The 11,950-nt window shown below is 36.7% G+C and overlaps 1 protein-coding gene across 4 annotated transcripts in view; it reads left to right on the top strand.

The window, feature by feature from the left end:
- Window positions 1–2,157: 2,157 nt before the first annotated feature.
- Window positions 2,158–11,950, top strand: part of LOC5568743 (putative phospholipase B-like lamina ancestor) — a 74,937-nt gene continuing 65,144 nt past the window's right edge. For 2 of the 4 annotated variants that reach the window (XM_021842353.1, XM_021842354.1), the window contains exon 1: window positions 2,158–2,726. The gene's annotated coding sequence lies outside the window, so the exon portion shown is untranslated. The remainder of the gene's footprint in view (window positions 2,727–11,950) is intronic. The other 2 variants (XM_021842355.1, XM_021842356.1) reach the window with 2 other exon arrangements.

Genomic DNA, 11,950 nt, shown 5'->3' with positions numbered 1-11,950 from the left:
AGCTCCTTAAATATGGTAGCTTTTAATTTCCCGTCCAGGGTTTAAACTTTTCTTTGCTTCACTGTGCACAAAATATTTCCCAACGTTTGTCCTATCCATGATTTCGAACGTGGAGGCGCTTCTGCTGTCATTACAAGACTGGTGCTGTGCTTAGCTTAGCTTAGCCTGACTACACATATCAATGGTTGCTATTCCGTCGGTGAATATGCACAAAGAATCAACTAGAAGTTTGGCTGGGATTGGCCATAATCTTCTTCAGTGTGCATAATTCAGTGCTTCTATTTATACATGGTCAATAACGGCGCCGGCCACGTCCTTGCAGTTAGGTGGGATTCAGGGAAGGAATGTTAGTGTGTAACCCTTGCTATTTGGAGACCGTGTTTTCCTCTGCATCTCCACAAAGGTTAGTGGGAGGGATGGTTGTTAATGGGAGGATCTTTGGGTCACAGGATTCACTTTGATAAGCGATTAGACCATGATAAACGATTACTTGTGAGATATAAGCATTCAAAGTGTTTTGAATAAAATGAACGTTCTCTAAGTCTACACTTCTAGCACAGACAAGCAGACCGAACCATTCAAAGCTTGTTTTTATTTATAAAACTGAAAGTAAGAGATTTTATATAAAAAATATAAAACAAAAAAGTTATGAATAAGAGTTTATGCTGACACTTACAGTGACGAACCATTCATAGTTTGTTGAAAAATCATATTTATGTAACGATTAAATGTGCATTCATACACATTTTACAGATTCGAAAAAAAACAAGCATGAAACGAGCTCACCAATTGATCCTTCATCCTTGATTGAACAGCCACAATCCACTTTCAGCTTCACTCGTTTGCTTGGCCAAGCACTTCAAAGAAAGCGCAAGAATGCGTCACTCGAGAGGGAAAAATAATCACTTCATTTTTTGCTGGCTAAGGTTCAACAAAACAAAAACAAAAATAGTTCAGTGCTGGTCAGATAAGAATTGATTTACCAAAATTCTCAATGTAAGAGGTTATTTTATCCAACAAATTGATCGCAGATAGCATTCCAAATACCCAGAAGAAAAATAAAAACATATAAAAATATTTGCTTGTTCAAGAAATACTATAATTTCATTATCAAAGTCGTGCCCATACTTTGTGATTGTATACTACGCTTCTTAAGTTTCGATGAGAACATAATTTAAACACCCCTATGTGCTTCACAACGTATAACCTATATCACCGATCGCATCTAAATGTGTTTACACCACCCGTACTGGGTCGCAACGAGCATCTATGTTAACAGCTGTTTACGGGCGTTTGTATACGTTAAGCTGACTTACTATCGGCACTCATATTCCACACCACGCGCACTGATTAACTTCAGTTCGGATTCATTCATAACCATACGCCCACTGTACAGCAGTGGTGTCATCCCGCCTTATATGCACACTAAGGTGGCCCATTTATGTATAGAAGAAATGGATGTAAAATATCTGAAGTTTCACCTCACTCAAATTTGTCCCTTTATTGAAAGCTTCTGTGAAAATTTGAGCGGAATCCATCAAGTCTAATTCTCCATACCTCCTTCTTCTTCTTCATGGTATTACGTCCTCACTGGGACAGAGTCTGCTTCTCAGCTTATGAGTGTTCTTATGAGTACTTGCACAATATTAACTAAGAGCTTTCTTTGCTAAACTTGCCATATTCGCATTCGTATATCGTGTGGCAGGTACGATTATACTCTATGCCCAGGGAAGTCAAGAAAATTTCCATTACGAAAAGATCCTGGACCGATCGGGAATCGGAATCAGACACCTTCAGCATGGCTGTGCTTTGTAGCCACGGACTCTAACCACTCGGCTAACGAAGGCTCCCAAGCTCTCCATATATTTGGTCGTTTTTCTCCATACAAACTTCAAGTTCGTTTATCTCGTCTTAGGGTTGACGGATTCTGTTCGAATTATCACCGTAGTTTCTGGGAGTTAAAATGAACAAATCAAGGGAATGTAACTTGAGATTTGTATAGTTTGATCATTTTGGGCCACCCTAATGCAGGCAGACAACTACAAACTGAGATCTTGCGACCACTTTTGAGCGAGGAACCCGTTTCTGAACCACCCAACCGAAGCCGGAGACGATCACCACCATCATCGTCAGTTCCCACAGTTTCGGGGAATTGGTGAGCTAGTTCATTCATTTCCCGAGTCTCGTCACCGACGGTCGCGATTTTGCGGAGTGCGCTGCAGAGCTATAGGAAAACGTCCACGCGGCGTTTGTCAACTTGCCCGAGTTGAGCAAAAAGTGTATTTTTGTTCACTTCAATGTCTCCGTAACGAGTGAATCAGATTTTCTATGCAACCTTTTAAGTTAATAGTTTTTAATTCTGCAATAGTTTCCTCATATTTTAATGTTATTTTATCACATTTTAACAGAAAAGTGGTAATTAATTTCTGTCACATAAAATCTCTCGGGTAAGAAGCTCAAATAGCGATTCGGTTCAGTGTGAGTGTGGGAAAGCGAAAACGACAAAAAAGTGTGTTGATCGTGATCATAGCGGTGCCATTTGAGGCGGAAATAGTGTCTTGTGAAAGCAAATTGTAGCAGCTTAGATCATCGGATCTATAGATTTCATACCACTGCACAGTGCACCCTGTGATCTTGTTTGTCTTGACGCTTCATCTAATTACATCAATCTATCGTAGCGCAGCTCGCTACAAAACTGGCAACTACTGAACTTGGATTGAATTTCGGTAAGTGACTCTTCGTGCTGTTTAAATCGATTCGAATCATCGAAATATGTCATCGTTTGTAATAACTCGACCCTACCCTGCCTTATCAAATTCAAATATAAATTGATCGAATCGTTATCAGTTACGAGTTTGAAATGTATTCCAGTTCACAAATCAATTCCCTCCTTTTCCAAGGGGTCAAGGCACCAAACCTTCGACAAGCTCAATAATTATCCGGTTGTTGCATCTTTGCAGTGGCATAGCTAGGGGTTTCAGGGGCCCGATGACGACTCGAATCTTATGGCCCCTGAAATAGAGGCCGATGCCACTACGGCAACATACAATCAAAATAATTTAGGTACAGTCAACTCTCCATAACTCGATATTGAAGGGACCATCGAGTTAGAGCTAGGTATCGAGTTACAAAACTCAAAAACAGTGCAACTGCGATCCAAGGGATCCATCGTGGTAGCCATGAAAATCAACTGTTACTATTGTTTTCTAATTCGATATCGAGATATGAAATATAGATTAAAGGAGAGTTGACTGTATTTGCAAAAGTAGTATCCTTTCTTAACGATGATTTATGAATAAATCAATGAATCTTGTTTTCATTGTTTGTTATTGAAGTGGCAGATTTTTCTTAGAAAATAATTAAATTTATTAAATAAGAATGGATCATTGAAGGTAGTTTTTGCAAGAGCTCACCGCATCAAAACAAAGGCGCCACTGTATATGGGATTTAACATTGTGACAGTATTGTTGTTCTGTCAAACACACAAGACTACGGTGGCGCTATCTGTGCTTTCCATGGCGGCCGTTTTGGTTATTTTAATGATCCTTTGTATTACTCTGAAGAAGTTTATGAAAACAATGATTCGTGTACAAATTCATTTTGCATTCTAAGAATATGTAAACATTTCAAAAGTTTTGGTTAAGATCTATTAATAGCGTTTCTACGTTTGATATATTTTCTGTGGATCAAATTTCGAGAAACACGTGAAAGAATTAATGTCAAAAATCATCAATAAAATCTCATTCAAAATAAAAAAAAAACATCTCTAAAGAAATTATATTTTAATCTGACAATCTTTGTTTTTTTACCAAAAACCTAATGTTTGAGAAACCAATAATTTGAATACAGCTGAAGCTTGTTATAACGACATCGCAAGGGACAGTCGTGATAGCGAAAGGTTGTTGTAAAGAACAGTTAATATATTAAAATATTTTTCAAGGGACCGAAAAATGTCACTACAGAGAGCTTTTGTCGCTATACAAGTTGTCGTTATTCAGCTTTTTACCCTAGCTATAAAACTACGAGGGGTGAATAGAATTTGACATTTCTTGCCTACAAGTTTTATAGTTTGGTCTTGATAGGCTGTTATTTAAGAATGTTGATTGAACATGAAATATAGAAAAGTCCATTCTGTTGCCTTCTCGTACCGTTTGTTGTTAAATGTAACGTAATGTATCTTCTTTTAGCTATTTGTTGTTTTCTTGTTATGCTGCTAGCCACGATAACCTTTGTGAATTTATTTAACGCAAATCAATTTTTGTTCGCAATGTTGAACTTTCTAAATATTATAAAGACAACGTCAGATCTGCATCTTGTGTATCCATTTTCATACCTATGTTTAGTATCCCAGATGATTTTCAAAACGTTGCCGAATTACAACCATTTCATTTTCCAACATCTCTTATAGCAATCCAGCGCAAGATTTTGATAACCTTATCGAAATATGTGTTGGCTATATTTGTATGATTGTTGAATAGAGTGTACATATGTTAAGTTATCCCAAAACTTTTTAGGAAAACCTCAAGATTACTGAGTTAATGATGGTTTAATCTCTGAATCCAAAGATGGCCTTCACAATGGCCGACTTGTTACCCTACTCGCGTTTTCAAAGGCATTAAACTGGAGAAATAATAGGTCAACGCTCCTGATGTTCTTATTTTAAGCTTTCTGGTAGTGCACAAAGCCAAAATAAAAAGTGCACTGTTGTTTGATGCATCCTTCGAGAGATCAGTGAAGTTTTAGTACAATCTGTGAAGTTAGATTCCAAACTGTTTCACCTTAAAAGACATGGAATCGGCTTGGGTTGAATTAATGTTTACAAATCAGTTCTAGACTTTTCTTCAAGTGACTGGTGGCCCCCGAAACAAGCATACCGTTTTGTCTCAAATTCCGAACAGACTCATATTCCGAACACTCGCTTTTTGTATGGCGATGAGGTTGAAATGTTTCGCTGAAATATATCATCAAATTACCAGGAACTGGCGGCCAATTACAATTCAATTTAATCATCGTTCTATCTATTTTATACCTCGGGAGTAGTCATGATTCTCTAGTTCGAGACCAGTAAAACTAGCTCAGATAAATTTATTTGCGAAATTATTCATTTAAACACCGTTTTGATTCATATTACGGACACTTAAGGACTCAGAGAAATATAACCCAGCATAGAGCATACAAAATAAATCATTCTGTATGATTCCTTAGCGCTATCAAGCGTCGGAAGCCCTTTACTTTCGAACGGTGGGTAAAGAATACGCTTCCGCAACTTCAATAATTTTAAATAAATCAAAATGTGTGGCCTTTTCATGATTCTTATTCCGGACGCTTCCTCACTTTTGCTTCATATTCCGGTCACTTTGAATCGAATTGCGGACAGCTCATGATAATCATTAATGGAACAGTCCAATCATCAATCGAAATCGCTAAACCACCAAAGATACATCTAAGGTAGTTGGGCATTATAAATTTTCAAAGATATTTATGGAAAAAAATTACTTAAACGAGCCTTGAAATATAGAACTTTTGAACAGCAAAAATCGAAACATTTCGCGTGAAATGTTTCCCATACAAAGTAGAGTGTCCGGAATTTGAAGCTGTCCGTAATATGAATCAAAACGGTACGATTTATTCGTGCTGTTCGGAATTTGAATCAAGGTGTTCGGAATATGAGACAGAATGAACACAGTGTTCGGCATTTGAATCAAAATGATGTTCCATACTTTTACTTATAAACAATGCTATATAAGTTTAAATAAACATTTTTATCAGTACACTTAACAGCTAACAGTTAGACTATGCGAAGAAATTAAAATTTTCACAAATGTCAGCTAATATATGCCCATCAGATGCATTTGAAGTCACTGTTGGCCTTAAGTGTTCGGAATATGAGTCAAAACGGAAATTTGTTTTTAAAATTTTTAATACATAATACATGAGAATTCTTTAAAGTTCTTCTTGCAGGCGTTATATCCCAACTAAAACAGAGCCTACATCATAGCTTATTGTTCTTTTGAGTACATCCACAGTCATTAACTGAGAGTCGTGAAAATTTTCATTACAAAAAAGTCCTCGACCGGCGGGATTCAAACCCAGGATCTTCAGCTTTGTCTAGCTGAATAGCTGCGCGTTTACCGCTACGGCTATTTGGGCCCCTGTTTCCGCTACCTTCATCAAAATATTACCTTTTCTCTTTCGGCAGAAAAAGATAAATATTACTGTCGAGAAAAGAGTCCAATATTAGCCATAATTTTCTACGTCATAAAATAAACGAATGTGGTAGTAGCGATTTTTATGTTATGCTCCTTTTTACCTTGATATATCTGTCAAAACACTGGATAGCATTGAATGATGCCCTATGTTCAAATGTAGAACCAATAAAGTGCTTATTTAATGTATGTGCACATCAGGTTTAGAAGCATTAACTATGTGAATCTATGATAAAAGGTCTAAAGGACAAAAGTCGAAGAACAAAAGAGAAGATACAAAAGGTCGAAAATCTGGTTTCAAAGAAGGAAAAATTATCCACCAAGCAAATAATTTTCGACTTTTTATCCTTTCGACCTTTTGACTTTTGACCTTTTGTCCATAAATCGTTTTGCTGCGATGAAAAATTCTTACCATAATTTCGGGCTCCCTAGGAACCCGGGCCCGGTGCTGACCGCACCCACCGTATCCCACCTGACTACGCTACTGCATCTATGGGCTTTGGGCAACTCGTTCATATTCCGAGAGCGAGGGCAATGGTCGACGTCAGTGAATATCAGATGATCGCCGATCGTGTATGCTTGGTAGATTGGGCAAGGATGGGATAAATGTACGTGCAAGAAAGCACACGGGCAAGGTAGGAGGTAAAGAAGTGGGAAGCCAACGGGAGAGGATGCAATTCAATCGCCTACGGCAAGTCAGACAGACAACTACCGAACCAGACGAATGCGACGAAAACGGTGCAAAGAAGAGCGAACCGGGCGGTATACCATGCCATGATAATTCAACATTGAGAATGAACCACTTCGATTTTTGTAGTTGTGATAGCTAGGGGTACTCAAAAGCACGTGCTGCCACTTTCAGAACACTCAGTTGCTCGGGTAACTATCAGCTTGATGATAGATGTGGTTCAAATTTAAAAATACAATGGAACATAGTCATATGGTCATTTGTGACCTATTATAAACCAATCATAATGCTTATGTGTTGAGAATACCAATCTAGTTCATTGTACTTTCGGGAAGTTGTGGAAATAATATTGATAATTATGATTACATCGAATACATACCTATGTCCCATTATCAAGAATGATAACTGGTCAATTAAGATTGAAATGGTGCGCTGGCTGTAGAATTGATGCGTTGTAATCGTATTTAACCATTTGGACATGTAAATTGAGGAAATACGTTGTTTTCAAACAAATATTTTACGATGTATTGCTATGGAATGTTTGATCATGATTATGATTTAGTTTTCTTTCAACTTTTTCTATTTCCTTTGAATTTCTTAACACAATTGATGGTGTTGAAAAACGGATAATTTTTAGATTTCTCAATCATTCAGAAATTATTATTCAGAATTCAGAAAAAATGAATCTTCTCGGTCAAAAGAAAATGCCAAGCATATAACAATTACGTACTAAACTTGGCTATTAACCTGGCGTGCTGTTATTTGTATACGTATGAAGAACTGATGTAGATCCTATTAAATTATCAGATCATTATTAGCTATTAACAAGCTATTATTTTTTACGTTTCTCGATAATATATGATTGTGATTGAAAATTTCACGAAAATTTACACAGCTTGCTTTGGAATTGAAAAACATCGTTATAACACGCTTAATTATCTATTTGCTTTAAATGTCTTAAAAATAACTAGTTGGCCATTTGGAAACGCCTAACGATGTTTTCATTTGCTTTCTATATGAAAGTACTTGTTTATTATGATACTGGTGTTGATTTTTGGTACCTATTTTGACTAGCACATGGTAAAGAGCATACCCGAGGAGATGAAAATTTCTGAAACACCAAGCTACGGTATACCTTATCAGGTAATTTTCAGCATTTACTACCTGAATGAGGTATAAAAGAACGTTGTATGAGAGGTAAAATACCTTAAATGATATCTCATGCATATTCTTCTAACATCAAACTAATTATTGAAACAAGTATTGCATATCCAAATAATACATGATGAATCAGTGTGTCTACTACCTGCAAACCCTAGAAAACTATATTTAGTTTTTTGGATTTACTTCAACCTAGAAAACCCTGGAATAGAGTTCTGTTTGATCTTCCGACCTTGACGCTTGCTTCTGCGGGAGCGGGTGACGAGGGCAGGATCAAACATGTCGCGCGTCGGTCGAGTAAAGTGAAAAAGTGCCGCGATCGGTTAGTGCTGTTTGATCTTCCGACCTTGACGCTTGCTCCTGCGGGAGCGAGTGACGAGGGCAGGATCAAACATGTCGCGCGTCGGTCGAGTGAAGTGAAAAATTTCCGCGATCGGTTAGTTCTGTTTGATCTTCGACCTTGACGATTGCTCCTTGGCAGTGTGTCAAGAAAGCCCGAGCAGTCGTCAGTTGTTTTCCCTCTCGGGTCGTGCGCCTATTTTCTCTGAGTGCTTTTATATAGCCGAGCAAACGAGTTAAGCTGAATGTGGATTGTTGCTGCTCAGTCAAGGATGACGGATCAATTGGTGAGCTCGTTTCATGCTACTATTTCTAATCTATAAAATATGTATGACTGCACATTTAATCGATACAACGGTAGGACGTAAATATTATTTTTCAACAAACTATGAATGGTTTGTCACTGTGAGTGTCGACATAAACTCTAATTCATGAATTATTTATGTTTCACATTTTTTTGTTTTCAAAACACCCCTTTCTTTTTATCTTTATTTTTGTAATTATAAAAAAAACTTTGAATGGTTCGACACTACAAGTGTAGACTTGCGAAAGGTTCACTTTATTCAACAAACTTTGGATGGTTCGCCACTGTAAGTGTCGGCATAAGAATAAGAGTGTTCTATGATGTTCCAGCCAATCGAGTTTTTGTTTCTTTTCAAATAAGTAAAATATAATAACACATGCTTTCGTCCTGACAGCTGTATGAATGTTACATTTAGATATTTGTTCAACAAACTTTGAATGGTTCGTCACCTCAAGTGTCGGCATAATTTTCCTTTACATAGAAATTGTTCATATCAAATGAAAATATAATATTTTCATAAAAGCATATTTATATTTGACAAAAAACTATTTATCATAGTCTAATCACTTATCAAAGTGAATCCTTTGACCCAACGATCCTCCCCATTAACAAACATCCTTCCCAGTAACCTTTGTGGAGATGCAGAGGCAAACACGGTCTCCAAATAGCAAAGGTTACACACTAACATTCCTTCCCCCAATCCCACCTGACTGCAAGGACGTGGCCGGCGCCGTTATTGACCATGTATAAATAGAGGCACTGAATTATGCACACTGAAGAAGATTATGGCCAATCCCAGCCGAACTTCTAGTTGATTCTTTGTGCATTTTCACTGACTTCGGTCAATCACGGAATAGCAACCATTGATATGTGTAGTCAGTCTAAGCTAAGCTAAGCTAAGCTAAGCTTTACTTCAACCTAGAAAACCCTGGAATACTTAGGGAGTTTTGGCCATAATCAGGGAATTGTTATTTTTGGTAGAATATTTTCAATTTGACACAAAATCTTTTCAACAAAAAAAAATCGGCAGCGTCGCTATCGAAACGCTATGTTGCGATGTTTGGCTTTTTATTTTTTTAGTATTTTTTTATTTACTGACTTCGGTCAATCACGGAATAGCAACCATTGATATGTGTAGTCAGTCTAAGCTAAGCTAAGCTAAGCTAAGCTTTACTTCAACCTAGAAAACCCTGGAATACTTAGGGAGTTTTGGCCATAATCAGGGAATTGTTATTTTTGGTAGAATATTTTCAATTTGACACAAAATCTTTTCAACAAAAAAAAATCGGCAGCGTCGCTATCGAAACGCTATGTTGCGATGTTTGGCTTTTTATTTTTTTAGTATTTTTTTATTCAGCATGAAACAAATTTAGATAATGAAGAAGCAGTCGTTTGGTGTCGTTCATGAGCATATGAAATATGGTTGAGAACAAGGCAGTTCTCGCCTATTCTACAAAAAATAATAAACTTTGAAAGAAATATTACATTTCTCAGACACAATTTTGTTCAAAATGGTCTCTAAAGTCACTTTTTTGCCCTAATCTGCTTGTAGTGAATCCTGGTGCTAAATACAAGAGACTTCAAAGAAACTTTCAGAGACTCCACAACTTTACAGAGGCTAGTCCACAAGTTTTCAATGATATTTTTCTCAGATCCCGAGGAATGCATCAGGAGCTCCACCAAGGATTATTCCACAGTTTTTGAAAAAAATATTGCTCACTTTTTTTTTTTCCAAGAAACCCTATAATAATTCCTAAGCTGATTTGTTTTCTCATTTATAAGGATTATATTCAAAATTCATTTACGATTACTCCCAAGAATTGCTCCAAAAATTCCTTCAAGCGGTATTCGATGAATAATTTTCCGATAATTCCTCTATTCGACCTGGTATGTCTCATTGAATTTCTACAGAAATTTCGCTCGGTTCGAACATTTTTCGAATATTTTTTCAAATAAAATTTTCAAGTCTCCATGGATTCTTCAAAACATCATCCTTTTATTCTTAAAAAAAAACCTAAAATTCTTTAAGAGCGGTCGTAGAAATCCATCAAGGCATTCCTAGAAGTCATACAAAATTCATCAGTAATTCCTCGCGGATTTTTCACAAATTTCTCCAAAAAATCTGCAGAATGTTCTGGACATTTCCCTGGAGACATCCATTGATGAGTGGAAAAAAGTCTTTGAAAACTTCCTTCGGAAACTTTAAAAAAATATTTTTTTAAATGCTCTAAACTCACGTTTATGTTAAAGAAAGTTCATGGGAAATCATTGGATAAATTTCAGCCCCAAAATCGCAGTGAAGATTTCTCATAGTATTAAAAGTTCCACATAGCTTGTAGGAAACTAACAAGACCCCAAAAAGAAAATGAGCATGTCAAGAACAAGTTTTGGAGGAGACCAACGATGTCCAGGGCTCCTTGATTATCCCTTACTTTTAATATTTCAGATCTAGATTCAATGTGGGCCGAGGGCACCGTGGGATCGTGGATTTGGGCCCCCCGTTTTAGGGGCCTTCACAAATATTTGTTTTGTAAGTTTTCGTTGTTGTTCAATCGATTGCACGCATGAGAGAACTGTGATAATAGCTTTCAATAGCTAAACGCGGCCCAGTTGCATGTACTAAAGTAGGCTCTGATTTTAATGTTTAAGATGTTGAGTCTAATTACGGCCTAAATCAGCTTAATTTATTTTCGGGTGACCTTTATAATTCATCAGGATTGGAAAAAAAAGATTTCTTGCTATTTCTAATATTGATAGATTATTACTAGAACTATCTGGCGTTCTATATTCGTTAAGGTTCTATTTAGAATCGTACATTTAAAAAAACGAAAATAGCAGTTTTCTACAGAATGGACAACAAATCTAGAAAAAATAACAACGTCCACTTCCCAATGTTGTCAATTACGATTAATAGACGTTCTTGTTTTTTTTTGGATTTTTTTTTGAATATCGAAAAAAATGCTTCGACAAATTTGACAAATGCTCCATTTTTACTAGAGTTTTTAAGGGACTTATTAAGAATTTGCCGCAGAGATTCAGAAAATTTCTACCCGGATTTTTACCATAGATTCGTCAAGAATTGCTACAGGAATCATTCTAGTAATTTATCAAGGTTTCATGTAAGAATTCCACTGAGGAGACCTCTGAGTATTTTCCTCTGTGAACCTCTGAAGGGATTTCTTGGTGTACCCTTGGCCAAGAAATCCCGTGATTTTCCCAAATTTTCCTTTACAAATAACTTCAAGGATTTAA

The sequence above is a fragment of the Aedes aegypti genome, chromosome 2 (genome assembly GCF_002204515.2).
Source record: "Aedes aegypti strain LVP_AGWG chromosome 2, AaegL5.0 Primary Assembly, whole genome shotgun sequence".
NCBI lineage: Eukaryota > Metazoa > Arthropoda > Insecta > Diptera > Culicidae > Aedes > Aedes aegypti.
This window is presented reverse-complemented; position numbering and strand designations above follow the sequence as displayed.